The sequence below is a fragment of the Nerophis ophidion genome, linkage group LG02 (genome assembly GCF_033978795.1).
Source record: "Nerophis ophidion isolate RoL-2023_Sa linkage group LG02, RoL_Noph_v1.0, whole genome shotgun sequence".
In the NCBI taxonomy this organism is placed as follows: domain Eukaryota; kingdom Metazoa; phylum Chordata; class Actinopteri; order Syngnathiformes; family Syngnathidae; genus Nerophis; species Nerophis ophidion.
In genome coordinates this window covers 85,428,273-85,441,884 of record NC_084612.1, presented here as the reverse complement: position 1 = coordinate 85,441,884, position 13,612 = coordinate 85,428,273, and the positions used below count along the sequence as shown (strand labels likewise).

At 42.4% G+C, this 13,612-nt stretch overlaps 1 protein-coding gene across 1 annotated transcript in view; it reads left to right on the top strand.

Annotated features, from left to right (window-relative positions):
• Window positions 1-13,612, top strand: part of LOC133546873 (solute carrier organic anion transporter family member 3A1-like) — a 77,297-nt gene that overhangs the window by 21,300 nt on the left and 42,385 nt on the right. The window lies entirely within an intron of this gene.

The window sequence follows — 13,612 nt, the reverse complement described above, 5'->3', positions numbered from 1 at the left end:
CTCAATTCCCCATATTGACAAAGTGATCTATTTATGTATTTATTTTATAGAAATGCTCACAAATGTATTAAAAAATAAAAACAATGCGAGCATGACTGTAAGTATTCACGGCGCTTCACTTTCTCCACGTTTTGTTACGTTAGCGCCTTTTTTCCCCAAAATGTATTTCTATCCTCAAAATTCTACACACAATTCCCCATATTGACAAAGTGATTTATTTATTTATTTATTTTTAAAGAAATGCTCACAAATGTATTTAAAAAAAAACAAAACAATACTAGCATTATTGTAAGTATTCACGGCGCTTCACTTTTTCCACATTTTGTTACGTTTGTGCCTTTTTTTCCTAAGTTAATTTCTATTCTCAAAATTCTACACACAATTCCCCATATTGACAAAGTGATTTATTATTTTTTTTTAATGAAATTCTCACAAATGTATTAAAAAATAAAAACAATACGAGCATTACTGTAAGTATTCCCGACGCTTCACTTTCTCCACGTTTTGTTACGTTAGCGCCTTTTTTTCCCAAAATTTTTTTCTATCCTCAAAATTCTACACACAATTCCCCATATTGACAAAGTGATTTATTTATTTATTTATTTTTAAAGAAATGCTCACAAATGTATTTAAAAAAAACAAAACAATACTAGCATTATTGTAAGTATTCACGGCGCTTCACTTTTTCCACATTTTGTTACGTTTGTGCCTTTTTTTCCTAAGTTAATTTCTATTCTCAAAATTCTACACACAATTCCCCATATTGACAAAGTGATTTATTATTTTTTTTTAATGAAATTCTCACAAATGTATTAAAAAATAAAAACAATACTAGCATTACTGTAAGCATTCACGGCGCTTCACTTTCTCCGCGTTTTGTTACGTTAGTGCCCTTTTTTCCTCAGTTAATTTCTATCCTCAAAATTCTACACACAATACCCCATGTCGACAAAGTGATTGATTTATTAATTTTTTTAAAGAAATGCTCACTAATGTATTAAAAATAAAAACAATACGTGCATTACTGTAAGTATTCACGGCCTTTGCTCGATACTTTGTGGACTTTGCCGTGCTTTACTGTCGGCCAGGTGGATTTAATACGTTTGCTAAAATTTCTAAAAAGAAAAACCCTTTTTCACAATGTCTTTATAGAGTATGAATTCACTCAATGTATGCATTTTGGTATCATTTAATATTTCCTTAACCTCCTAAGACCCAGCGTCCTCAGAAGTGGACATTCATGTTAAGTATATAACTTCCTGAGAACAAACGTCCTCCAAAGTGGACATTTGTGTCAAGCAGAGTGGACATTTATGTTTAGTCTATAACTTCCTGAGAACAAACGTCCTCTGAAGTGGACATTTGTGTCAAGCAGAGTGGACATGTGTGTTGAGTTTATAACCTCCGGAGACCCAGCGTCCTCTGAAGTGGACATTTGTGTTTAGTCTATAACTTCCTGAGAACAAACGTCCTCCAAAGTGGGCTCTTGTGTCAAGCAGAGTGGACATTTGTGTTGAGTTTATAACCTCCGGAGAACAAACGTCCTCTGAAGTGGACATTTGTGTCAAGCAGAGTGGACATTTATGTTTAGTCTATAACTTCCTGAGAACAAACGTCCTCTGAAGTGGACATTTGTGTCTAGCAGAGTGGACATTTGTGTTGAGTTTATAACCTCCGGAGACACAGCGTCCTCAAAGTGGACATTTGTGTCAAGCAGAGTGGACATTTGTGTCAAGCAGAGTGGACATTTGTGTTTAGTCTATAACTTCCTGAGAACAAACGTCCTCTGAAATGGACATTTGTGTCAAGCTGAGTGGACATTTGTGTTTAGTCTATAACTTCCTGAGAACAAACGTCCTCCAAAGTGGACATTTGTGTCAAGCAGAGTGGACATTTGTGTTGAGTTTATAACCTCCGGAGACACAGCGTCCTCTGAAGTGGACATTTGTGTCAAGCAGAGTGGACATTTGTGTTTAGTCTATAACTTCCTGAGAACAAACGTCCTCTGAAATGGACATTTGTGTCAAGCTGAGTGGACATTTATGTTTAGTCTATAACTTCCTGAGAACAAACGTCCTCCAAAGTGGACATTTGTGTCAAGCAGAGTGGACATTTGTGTTTAGTCTATAACTTCCTGAGAACAAACGTCCTCTGAAGTGGACATTTGTGTCAAGCAGAGTGGACATTTGTGTTGAGTTTATAACCTCCGGAGATCCAGCGTCCTCTGAAGTGGACATTTGTGTCAAGCAGAGTGGACATTTGTGTTGAGTTTATAACCTCCGGAGACACAGCGTCCTCTGAAATGGACATTTGTGTCAAGCAGAGTGGACATTTGTGTTGAGTTTATAACCTCCAGAGAACAAACGTCCTCTAAAGTGGACATTTGTGTCAAGCAGAGTGGACATTTATGTTTAGTCTATAACTTCCTGAGAACAAACGTCCTCCAAAGTGGACATTTGTGTCAAGCAGAGTGGACATTTGTGTTGAGTTTATAACTTCCTGAGAACAAACGTCTTCTGAAGTGGACATTTGTGTCAAGCAGAGTGGACATTTATGTTTAGTCTATAACTTCCTGAGAACAAACGTCCTCCAAAGTGGACATTTGTGTCAAGCAGAGTGGACATTTGTGTTGAGTTTATAACTTCCTGAGAACAAACGTCTTCTGAAGTGGACATTTGTGTCAAGCAGAGTGGACATTTGTGTTGAGTTTATAACTTCCTGAGAACAAACGTCCTCTGAAGTGGACATTTGTGTCAAGCAGAGTGGACATTTGTGTTTAGTCTATAACTTCCTGAGAACAAACGTCCTCTGAAGTGGACATTTGTGTCAAGCAGAGTGGACATTTGTGTTGAGTTTATAACCTCCAGAGAACAAACGTCCTCTGAAGTGGACATTTGTGTCAAGCAGAGTGGACATTTATGTTTAGTCTATAACTTCCTGAGAACAAACGTCCTCCAAAGTGGACATTTGTGTCAAGCAGAGTGGACATTTGTGTTGAGTTTATAACTTCCTGAGAACAAACGTCTTCTGAAGTGGACATTTGTGTCAAGCAGAGTGGACATTTGTGTTGAGTTTATAACTTCCTGAGAACAAACGTCCTCTGAAGTGGACATTTGTGTCAAGCAGAGTGGACATTTGTGTTTAGTCTATAACTTCCTGAGAACAAACGTCCTCTGAAGTGGACATTTGTGTCAAGCAGAGTGGACATTTGTGTTTAGTCTATAACTTCCTGAGAACAAACGTCCTCTGAAGTGGACATTTGTGTCAAGCAGAGTGGACATTTGTGTTGAGTTTATAACTTCCTGAGAACAAACGTCTTCTGAAGTGGACATTTGTGTCAAGCAGAGTGGACATTTGTGTTGAGTCTATAACTTCCTGAGAACAAACGTCCTCTGAAGTGGACATTTGTGTCAAGCAGAGTGGACATTTGTGTTTAGTCTATAACTTCCTGAGAACAAACGTCCTCTGAAGTGGACATTTGTGTCAAGCAGAGTGGACATTTGTGTTGAGTTTATAACTTCCTGAGAACAAACGTCTTCTGAAGTGGACATTTGTGTCAAGCAGAGTGGACATTTGTGTTGAGTTTATAACTTCCTGAGAACAAACGTCCTCTGAAGTGGACATTTGTGTCAAGCAGAGTGGACATTTGTGTTTAGTCTATAACTTCCTGAGAACAAACGTCCTCTGAAGTGGACATTTGTGTCAAGCAGAGTGGACATTTGTGTTTAGTCTATAACTTCCTGAGAACAAACGTCCTCTGAAGTGGACATTTGTGTCAAGCAGAGTGGACATTTGTGTTGAGTTTATAACTTCCTGAGAACAAACGTCTTCTGAAGTGGACATTTGTGTCAAGCAGAGTGGACATTTGTGTTGAGTCTATAACTTCCTGAGAACAAACGTCCTCTGAAGTGGACATTTGTGTCAAGCAGAGTGGACATTTGTGTTTAGTCTATAACTTCCTGAGAACAAACGTCCTCTGAAGTGGACATTTGTGTCAAGCAGAGTGGACATTTGTGTTTAGTCTATAACTTCCTGAGAACAAACGTCCTCTGAAGTGGACATTTGTGTCAAGCAGAGTGGACATTTGTGTTGAGTTTATAACCTCCGGAGACCCAGCGTCCTCTGAAGTGGACATTTGTGTCAAGCAGAGTGGACATTTGTGTTTAGTCTATAACTTCCTGAGAACAAACGTCCTCTGAAGTGGACATTTGTGTCAAGCAGAGTGGACATTTGTGTTGAGTTTATAACCTCCGGAGAACAAACGTCCTCTGAAGTGGACATTTGTGTCAAGCAGAGTGGACATTTGTGTTAAGTGTATAATTTCCTGAGAACAAACGTCCTCTGAAGTGGACATTTGTGTCAAGCAGAGTGGACATTTTTGTTGAGTTTATAACTTCCTGAGAACAAACGTCCTCTGAAGTGGACATTTGTGTCAAGCAGAGTGGACATTTGTGTTTAGTCTATAACTTCCTGAGAACAAACGTCCTCTGAAGTGGACATTTGTGTCAAGCAGAGTGGACATTTGTGTTTAGTCTATAACTTCCTGAGAACAAACGTCCTCTGAAGTGGACATTTGTGTCAAGCAGAGTGGACATTTGTGTTAAGTGTATAATTTCCTGAGAACAAACGTCCTCTGAAGTGGACATTTGTGTCAAGCAGAGTGGACATTTGTGTTGAGTTTATAACCTCCGGAGAACAAACGTCCTCTGAAGTGGACATTTGTGTCAAGCAGAGTGGACATTTGTGTTGAGTCTATAACCTCCGGAGAACAAACGTCCTCTGAAGTGGACATTTGTGTCAAGCAGAGTGGACATTTATGTTTAGTCTATAACTTCCTGAGAACAAACGTCCTCTGAAGTGGACATTTGTGTCTAGCAGAGTGGACATTTGTGTTGAGTTTATAACCTCCGGAGACACAGCGTCCTCAAAGTGGACATTTGTGTCAAGCAGAGTGGACATTTGTGTCAAGCAGAGTGGACATTTGTGTTTAGTCTATAACTTCCTGAGAACAAACGTCCTCTGAAATGGACATTTGTGTCAAGCTGAGTGGACATTTGTGTTTAGTCTATAACTTCCTGAGAACAAACGTCCTCCAAAGTGGACATTTGTGTCAAGCAGAGTGGACATTTGTGTTGAGTTTATAACCTCCGGAGACACAGCGTCCTCTGAAGTGGACATTTGTGTCAAGCAGAGTGGACATTTGTGTTTAGTCTATAACTTCATGAGAACAAACGTCCTCTGAAATGGACATTTGTGTCAAGCTGAGTGGACATTTATGTTTAGTCTATAACTTCCTGAGAACAAACGTCCTCCAAAGTGGACATTTGTGTCAAGCAGAGTGGACATTTGTGTTTAGTCTATAACTTCCTGAGAACAAACGTCCTCTGAAGTGGACATTTGTGTCAAGCAGAGTGGACATTTGTGTTGAGTTTATAACCTCCGGAGACCCAGCGTCCTCTGAAGTGGACATTTGTGTCAAGCAGAGTGGACATTTGTGTTGAGTTTATAACCTCCAGAGAACAAACGTCCTCTAAAGTGGACATTTGTGTCAAGCAGAGTGGACATTTATGTTTAGTCTATAACTTCCTGAGAACAAACGTCCTCCAAAGTGGACATTTGTGTCAAGCAGAGTGGACATTTGTGTTGAGTTTATAACTTCCTGAGAACAAACGTCTTCTGAAGTGGACATTTGTGTCAAGCAGAGTGGACATTTGTGTTGAGTTTATAACCCCCAGAGAACAAACGTCCTCTAAAGTGGACATTTGTGTCAAGCAGAGTGGACATTTATGTTTAGTCTATAACTTCCTGAGAACAAACGTCCTCCAAAGTGGACATTTGTGTCAAGCAGAGTGGACATTTGTGTTGAGTTTATAACTTCCTGAGAACAAACGTCTTCTGAAGTGGACATTTGTGTCAAGCAGAGTGGACATTTATGTTTAGTCTATAACTTCCTGAGAACAAACGTCCTCCAAAGTGGACATTTGTGTCAAGCAGAGTGGACATTTGTGTTGAGTTTATAACTTCCTGAGAACAAACGTCCTCCAAAGTGGACATTTGTGTCAAGCAGAGTGGACATTTGTGTTGAGTTTATAACTTCCAGAGAACAAACGTCCTCTAAAGTGGACATTTGTGTCAAGCAGAGTGGACATTTGTGTTGAGTTTATAACTTCCAGAGAACAAACGTCCTCTAAAGTGGACATTTGTGTCAAGCAGAGTGGACATTTGTGTTGAGTTTATAACTTCCTGAGAACAAACGTCCTCCAAAGTGGACATTTGTGTCAAGCAGAGTGGACATTTGTGTTGAGTTTATAACTTCCAGAGAACAAACGTCCTCTAAAGTGGACATTTGTGTCAAGCAGAGTGGACATTTGTGTTGAGTTTATAACTTCCTGAGAACAAACGTCCTCCAAAGTGGACATTTGTGTCAAGCAGAGTGGACATTTGTGTTGAGTTTATAACCTCCAGAGAACAAACGTCCTCTAAAGTGGACATTTGTGTCAAGCAGAGTGGACATTTATGTTTAGTCTATAACTTCCTGAGAACAAACGTCCTCCAAAGTGGACATTTGTGTCAAGCAGAGTGGACATTTGTGTTGAGTTTATAACTTCCTGAGAACAAACGTCCTCTGAAGTGGACATTTGTGTCAAGCAGAGTGGACATTTGTGTTTAGTCTATAACTTCCTGAGAACAAACGTCCTCTGAAGTGGACATTTGTGTCAAGCAGAGTGGACATTTGTGTTGAGTTTATAACCTCCAGAGAACAAACGTCCTCTGAAGTGGACATTTGTGTCAAGCAGAGTGGACATTTATGTTTAGTCTATAACTTCCTGAGAACAAACGTCCTCCAAAGTGGACATTTGTGTCAAGCAGAGTGGACATTTGTGTTGAGTTTATAACTTCCTGAGAACAAACGTCTTCTGAAGTGGACATTTGTGTCAAGCAGAGTGGACATTTGTGTTGAGTTTATAACTTCCTGAGAACAAACGTCCTCTGAAGTGGACATTTGTGTCAAGCAGAGTGGACATTTGTGTTTAGTCTATAACTTCCTGAGAACAAACGTCCTCTGAAGTGGACATTTGTGTCAAGCAGAGTGGACATTTGTGTTTAGTCTATAACTTCCTGAGAACAAACGTCCTCTGAAGTGGACATTTGTGTCAAGCAGAGTGGACATTTGTGTTGAGTTTATAACTTCCTGAGAACAAACGTCTTCTGAAGTGGACATTTGTGTCAAGCAGAGTGGACATTTGTGTTGAGTCTATAACTTCCTGAGAACAAACGTCCTCTGAAGTGGACATTTGTGTCAAGCAGAGTGGACATTTGTGTTTAGTCTATAACTTCCTGAGAACAAACGTCCTCTGAAGTGGACATTTGTGTCAAGCAGAGTGGACATTTGTGTTTAGTCTATAACTTCCTGAGAACAAACGTCCTCTGAAGTGGACATTTGTGTCAAGCAGAGTGGACATTTGTGTTTAGTCTATAACTTCCTGAGAACAAACGTCCTCTGAAGTGGACATTTGTGTCAAGCAGAGTGGACATTTGTGTTTAGTCTATAACTTCCTGAGAACAAACGTCCTCTGAAGTGGACATTTGTGTCAAGCAGAGTGGACATTTGTGTTGAGTTTATAACCTCCGGAGACCCAGCGTCCTCTGAAGTGGACATTTGTGTCAAGCAGAGTGGACATTTGTGTTAAGTGTATAATTTCCTGAGAACAAACGTCCTCTGAAGTGGACATTTGTGTCAAGCAGAGTGGACATTTTTGTTGAGTTTATAACCTCCGGAGACCCAGCGTCCTCTGAAGTGGACATTTGTGTCAAGCAGAGTGGACATTTGTGTTTAGTCTATAACTTCCTGAGAACAAACGTCCTCTGAAGTGGACATTTGTGTCAAGCAGAGTGGACATTTGTGTTTAGTCTATAACTTCCTGAGAACAAACGTCCTCTGAAGTGGACATTTGTGTCAAGCAGAGTGGACATTTGTGTTAAGTGTATAATTTCCTGAGAACAAACGTCCTCTGAAGTGGACATTTGTGTCAAGCAGAGTGGACATTTGTGTTGAGTTTATAACCTCCGGAGAACAAACGTCCTCTGAAGTGGACATTTGTGTCAAGCAGAGTGGACATTTGTGTTGAGTTTATAACCTCCGGAGACCCAGCGTCCTCTGAAGTGGACATTTGTGTCAAGCAGAGTGGACATTTGTGTCAAGCAGAGTGGACATTTGTGTTGAGTTTATAACCTCCGGAGACCCAGCGTCCTCTGAAGTGGACATTTGTGTCAAGCAGAGTGGACATTTGTGTTTAGTCTATAACTTCCTGAGAACAAACGTCCTCTGAAGTGGACATTTGTGTCAAGCAGAGTGGACATTTGTGTTTAGTCTATAACTTCCTGAGAACAAACGTCCTCTGAAGTGGACATTTGTGTCAAGCTGAGTGGACATTTATGTTTAGTCTATAACTTCCTGAGAACAAACGTCCTCTGAAGTGGACATTTGTGTCAAGCAGAGTGGACATTTGTGTTGAGTTTATAACCTCCGGAGACCCAGCGTCCTCTGAAGTGGACATTTGTGTCAAGCAGAGTGGACATTTGTGTTTAGTCTATAACTTCCTGAGAACAAACGTCCTCTGAAGTGGACATTTGTGTCAAGCTGAGTGGACATTTATGTTTAGTCTATAACTTCCTGAGAACAAACGTCCTCCAAAGTGGACATTTGTGTTGAGTTTATAATGAACTTCACACAGATGTCCACTCTGCTTGACACAAATGTCCACTTCAGAGGACGCTGGGTCTAGAAAGTGTGTCCTCCGCAGTGGACATCTATGAAGCGTGCTTCCAGTGGACATTTGTCTTGAGATACACATTCTTCTACCAACTAGCGTCCTTCGAAGTGGACATTTGTGTCAGGCAGAGTGGACGTGTTAACTTTTTACCCTACTGAGAATCAGCGTCCTTTGCAGTGGACATTAACTTAACACAAATGACCACTGCAGAGGACACCGTTTCTCACAAGATTACACACTTAACACAGACGTCCACCACAGAGGACGCTTATTCTTAGGAGGTCACACACTTAACACAAATGTCCACTCTGCTTGACACAAATGTCCACTTTGGAGGACATTTGTTCTCAGGAAGTTATAGACTAAACACAAATGTCCACTCTGCTTGACACAAATGTCCACTTTGGAGGACATTTGTTCTCAGGAAGTTATAGACTAAACACAAATGTCCACTCTGCTTGACACAAATGTCCACTTTGGAGGACATTTGTTCTCAGGAAGTTATAGACTTAACATGAATGTCCACTTCAGAGGATGCTGATTCTTAGGAGGTCACACACTTATCACAAATGTCCACTCTGCTTGACACAAATGTCCACTTCGGAGGACGTTGGGTCTCTGGAGAATATAAACTCAACACAAATGTCCACTCTGCTTGACACAAATGTCCACTTTGGAGGACGTTTGTTCTCAGGAAGTTATAGACTAAACATGAATGTCCACTTCAGAGGACGCTGGGTCTTAGGAGGTCACACACTTATCACAAATGTCCACTGTGCTTGACACAAATGTCCACTTCAGAGGACGCTGGATCCCCGGAGGTTATAAACTCAACACAAATGTCCACTGCAGAGGACACCGTTTCTCACAAGATTACACACTTAACACAGACGTCCACCACAGAGGACGCTTATTCTTAGGAGGTCACACACTTAACACAAATGTCCACTCTGCTTGACACAAATGTCCACTTCAGAGGACGCTGGGTCTTAGGAGGTTGTAAAATCAACATAAATGTCCACTCTGCTTGACACAAATGTCCACTTTGGAGGACGTTTGTTCTCAGGAAGTTATAGACTAAACATGAATGTCCACTCTGCTTGACACAAATGTCCACTTCAGAGGACGTTTGTTCTCAGGAAGTTATAAACTCAACACAAATGTCCACTCTGCTTGACACAAATGTCCACTTTGGAGGACGTTTGTTCTCAGGAAGTTATAGACTAAACATGAATGTCCACTCTGCTTGACACAAATGTCCACTTCAGAGGACGTTTGTTCTCAGGAAGTTATAAACTCAACACAAATGTCCACTTCAGAGGACGCTGGGTCTTAGGAGGTCACACACTTAACATAAATGTCCACTCTGCTTGACACAAATGTCCACTTCAGAGGACGCTGGATCTCCGGAGGTTATAAACTCAACACAAATGTCCACTCTGCTTGACACAAATGTCCACTTCAGAGGACGTTTGTTCTCAGGAAGTTATAGACTAAACACAAATGTCCACTCTGCTTGACACAAATGTCCACTTTGGAGGACGTTTGTTCTCAGGAAGTTATAGACTAAACATAAATGTCCACTCTGCTTGACACAAATGTCCACTTCAGAGGACGCTGGATCTCCGGAGGTTATAAACTCAACACAAATGTCCACTCTGCTTGACACAAATGTCCACTTCAGAGGACGTTTGTTCTCAGGAAGTTATAGACTAAACATAAATGTCCACTCTGCTTGACACAAATGTCCACTTCAGAGGACGCTGGATCTCCGGAGGTTATAAACTCAACACAAATGTCCACTCTGCTTGACACAAATGTCCACTTCAGAGGACGTTTGTTCTCAGGAAGTTATAGACTAAACATAAATGTCCACTCTGCTTGACACAAATGTCCACTTCAGAGGACGTTTGTTCTCAGGAAGTTATAGACTAAACATAAATGTCCACTCTGCTTGACACAAATGTCCACTTCAGAGGACGCTGGATCTCCGGAGGTTATAAACTCAACACAAATGTCCACTCTGCTTGACACAAATGTCCACTTCAGAGGACGCTGGATCTCCGGAGGTTATAAACTCAACACAAATGTCCACTCTGCTTGACACAAATGTCCACTTCAGAGGACGTTTGTTCTCAGGAAGTTATAGACTAAACATAAATGTCCACTCTGCTTGACACAAATGTCCACTTCAGAGGACGCTGGATCTCCGGAGGTTATAAACTCAACACAAATGTCCACTCTGCTTGACACAAATGTCCACTTCGGAGGACGTTTGTTCTCAGGAAGTTATATACTTAACATGAATGTCCACTCTGCTTGACACAAATGTCCACTTCAGAGGACGCTGGATCTCCGGAGGTTATAAACTCAACACAAATGTCCACTCTGCTTGACACAAATGTCCACTTCGGAGGACGTTTGTTCTCAGGAAGTTATATACTTAACATAAATGTCCACTCTGCTTGACACAAATGTCCACTTCAGAGGACGCTGGATCTCCGGAGGTTATAAACTCAACACAAATGTCCACTCTGCTTGACACAAATGTCCACTTCAGAGGACGTTTGTTCTCAGGAAGTTATAGACTAAACATAAATGTCCACTCTGCTTGACACAAATGTCCACTTCAGAGGACGTTTGTTCTCAGGAAGTTATAGACTAAACATAAATGTCCACTCTGCTTGACACAAATGTCCACTTCAGAGGACGCTGGATCTCCGGAGGTTATAAACTCAACACAAATGTCCACTCTGCTTGACACAAATGTCCACTTCAGAGGACGCTGGATCTCCGGAGGTTATAAACTCAACACAAATGTCCACTCTGCTTGACACAAATGTCCACTTCAGAGGACGTTTGTTCTCAGGAAGTTATAGACTAAACATAAATGTCCACTCTGCTTGACACAAATGTCCACTTCAGAGGACGCTGGATCTCCGGAGGTTATAAACTCAACACAAATGTCCACTCTGCTTGACACAAATGTCCACTTCGGAGGACGTTTGTTCTCAGGAAGTTATAGACTAAACACAAATGTCCACTCTGCTTGACACAAATGTCCACTTCAGAGGACGTTTGTTCTCAGGAAGTTATAAACTCAACACAAATGTCCACTCTGCTTGACACAAATGTCCACTTCAGAAGACGTTTGTTCTCAGGAAGTTATAAACTCAACACAAATGTCCACTCTGCTTGACACAAATGTCCACTTCGGAGGACGTTTGTTCTCAGGAAGTTATATACTTAACATGAATGTCCACTCTGCTTGACACAAATGTCCACTTCAGAGGACGTTTGTTCTCAGGAAGTTATAGACTAAACACAAATGTCCACTCTGCTTGACACAAATGTCCACTTCGGAGGACGTTTGTTCTCAGGAAGTTATAGACTTAACATGAATGTCCACTTCAGAGGATGCTGGGTCTTAGGAGGTTAAATTAATTAATGTTGTTTGTTTTTGTCAGGTTCATATGCAATTATACAATTATTATCAGATACAATTATTCTGACAGTTTTTTTTGTTTTTTTACATATATCTAAATATATGTTTGCGCTAAAAAGAAAAAAAAAGTGGTTTCCGTGTAGATGCGCTGAAAAAGTTTGAAAAAGTCTCCTGCATGTTTGAAAACGTGGTTAAACCCACAAGTAAGGAGCCAGACAACACAAAGGTGCAGTAAATGAGTGTCTCCATGGTGATGCCTCGCATAGCACAGCCACAATTCTACATTGTGCATCCCTGGCTTTTATAGCACACACTGTGCCATTCCTCCGTCATGCCGACAATACAAAGCAAGAGGTCACACACACACACACACACACACACACACACACACACATGTTACATCCTGTCTGCCAAAGTTGCCAAGGCAACAGTGCAGAGGCAGACACTGTGCTGCTCATGTTCCTCTCCGTCTGTGGAGAGCCTGAATCGTCATGAGACAAAATGCTAACCAAAGACAAGAAGCCACGCCACCACGTACTGTATGCCGCCACCACGTACTGTACGCCGCCACCACGTACTGTACGCCGCCACCACGTACTGTATGCCGCCACCACGTACTGTACGCCGCCACCACGTACTGTACGCCGCCACCACGTACTGTATGCCGCCACCACGTACTGTATGCCGCCACCACGTACTGTACGCCGCCACCACGTACTGTACGCCGCCACCACGTACTGTATGCCGCCACCACGTACTGTACGCCGCCACCACGTACTGTACGCCGCCACCACGTACTGTATGCCGCCACCACGTACTGTACGCCGCCACCACGTACTGTATGCCGCCACCACGTACTGTACGCCGCCACCACGTACTGTACGCCGCCACCACGTACTGTATGCCGCCACCACGTACTGTATGCCGCCACCACGTACTGTACGCCGCCACCACGTGCTGTACGCCACCACCACGTACTGTATGCCGCCACCACGTACTGTACGCCGCCACCACGTACTGTATGCCGCCACCACGTACTGTACGCCGCCACCACGTGCTGTACGCCACCACCACGTACTGTATGCCGCCACCACGTACTGTACGCCGCCACCACGTGCTGTACGCCGCCACCACGTGCTGTACGCCACCACCACGTACTGTATGCCGCCACCACGTACTGTACGCCGCCACCACGTACTGTACGCCGCCACCACGTACTGTATGCCGCCACCACGTACTGTACGCCGCCACCACGTGCTGTACGCCACCACCACGTGCTGTACGCCGCCACCACGTACTGTACGCCGCCACCACGTACTGTACGCCACCACCACGTACTGTATGCCGCCACCACGTACTGTACGCCGCCACCACGTACTGTACGCCGCCACGA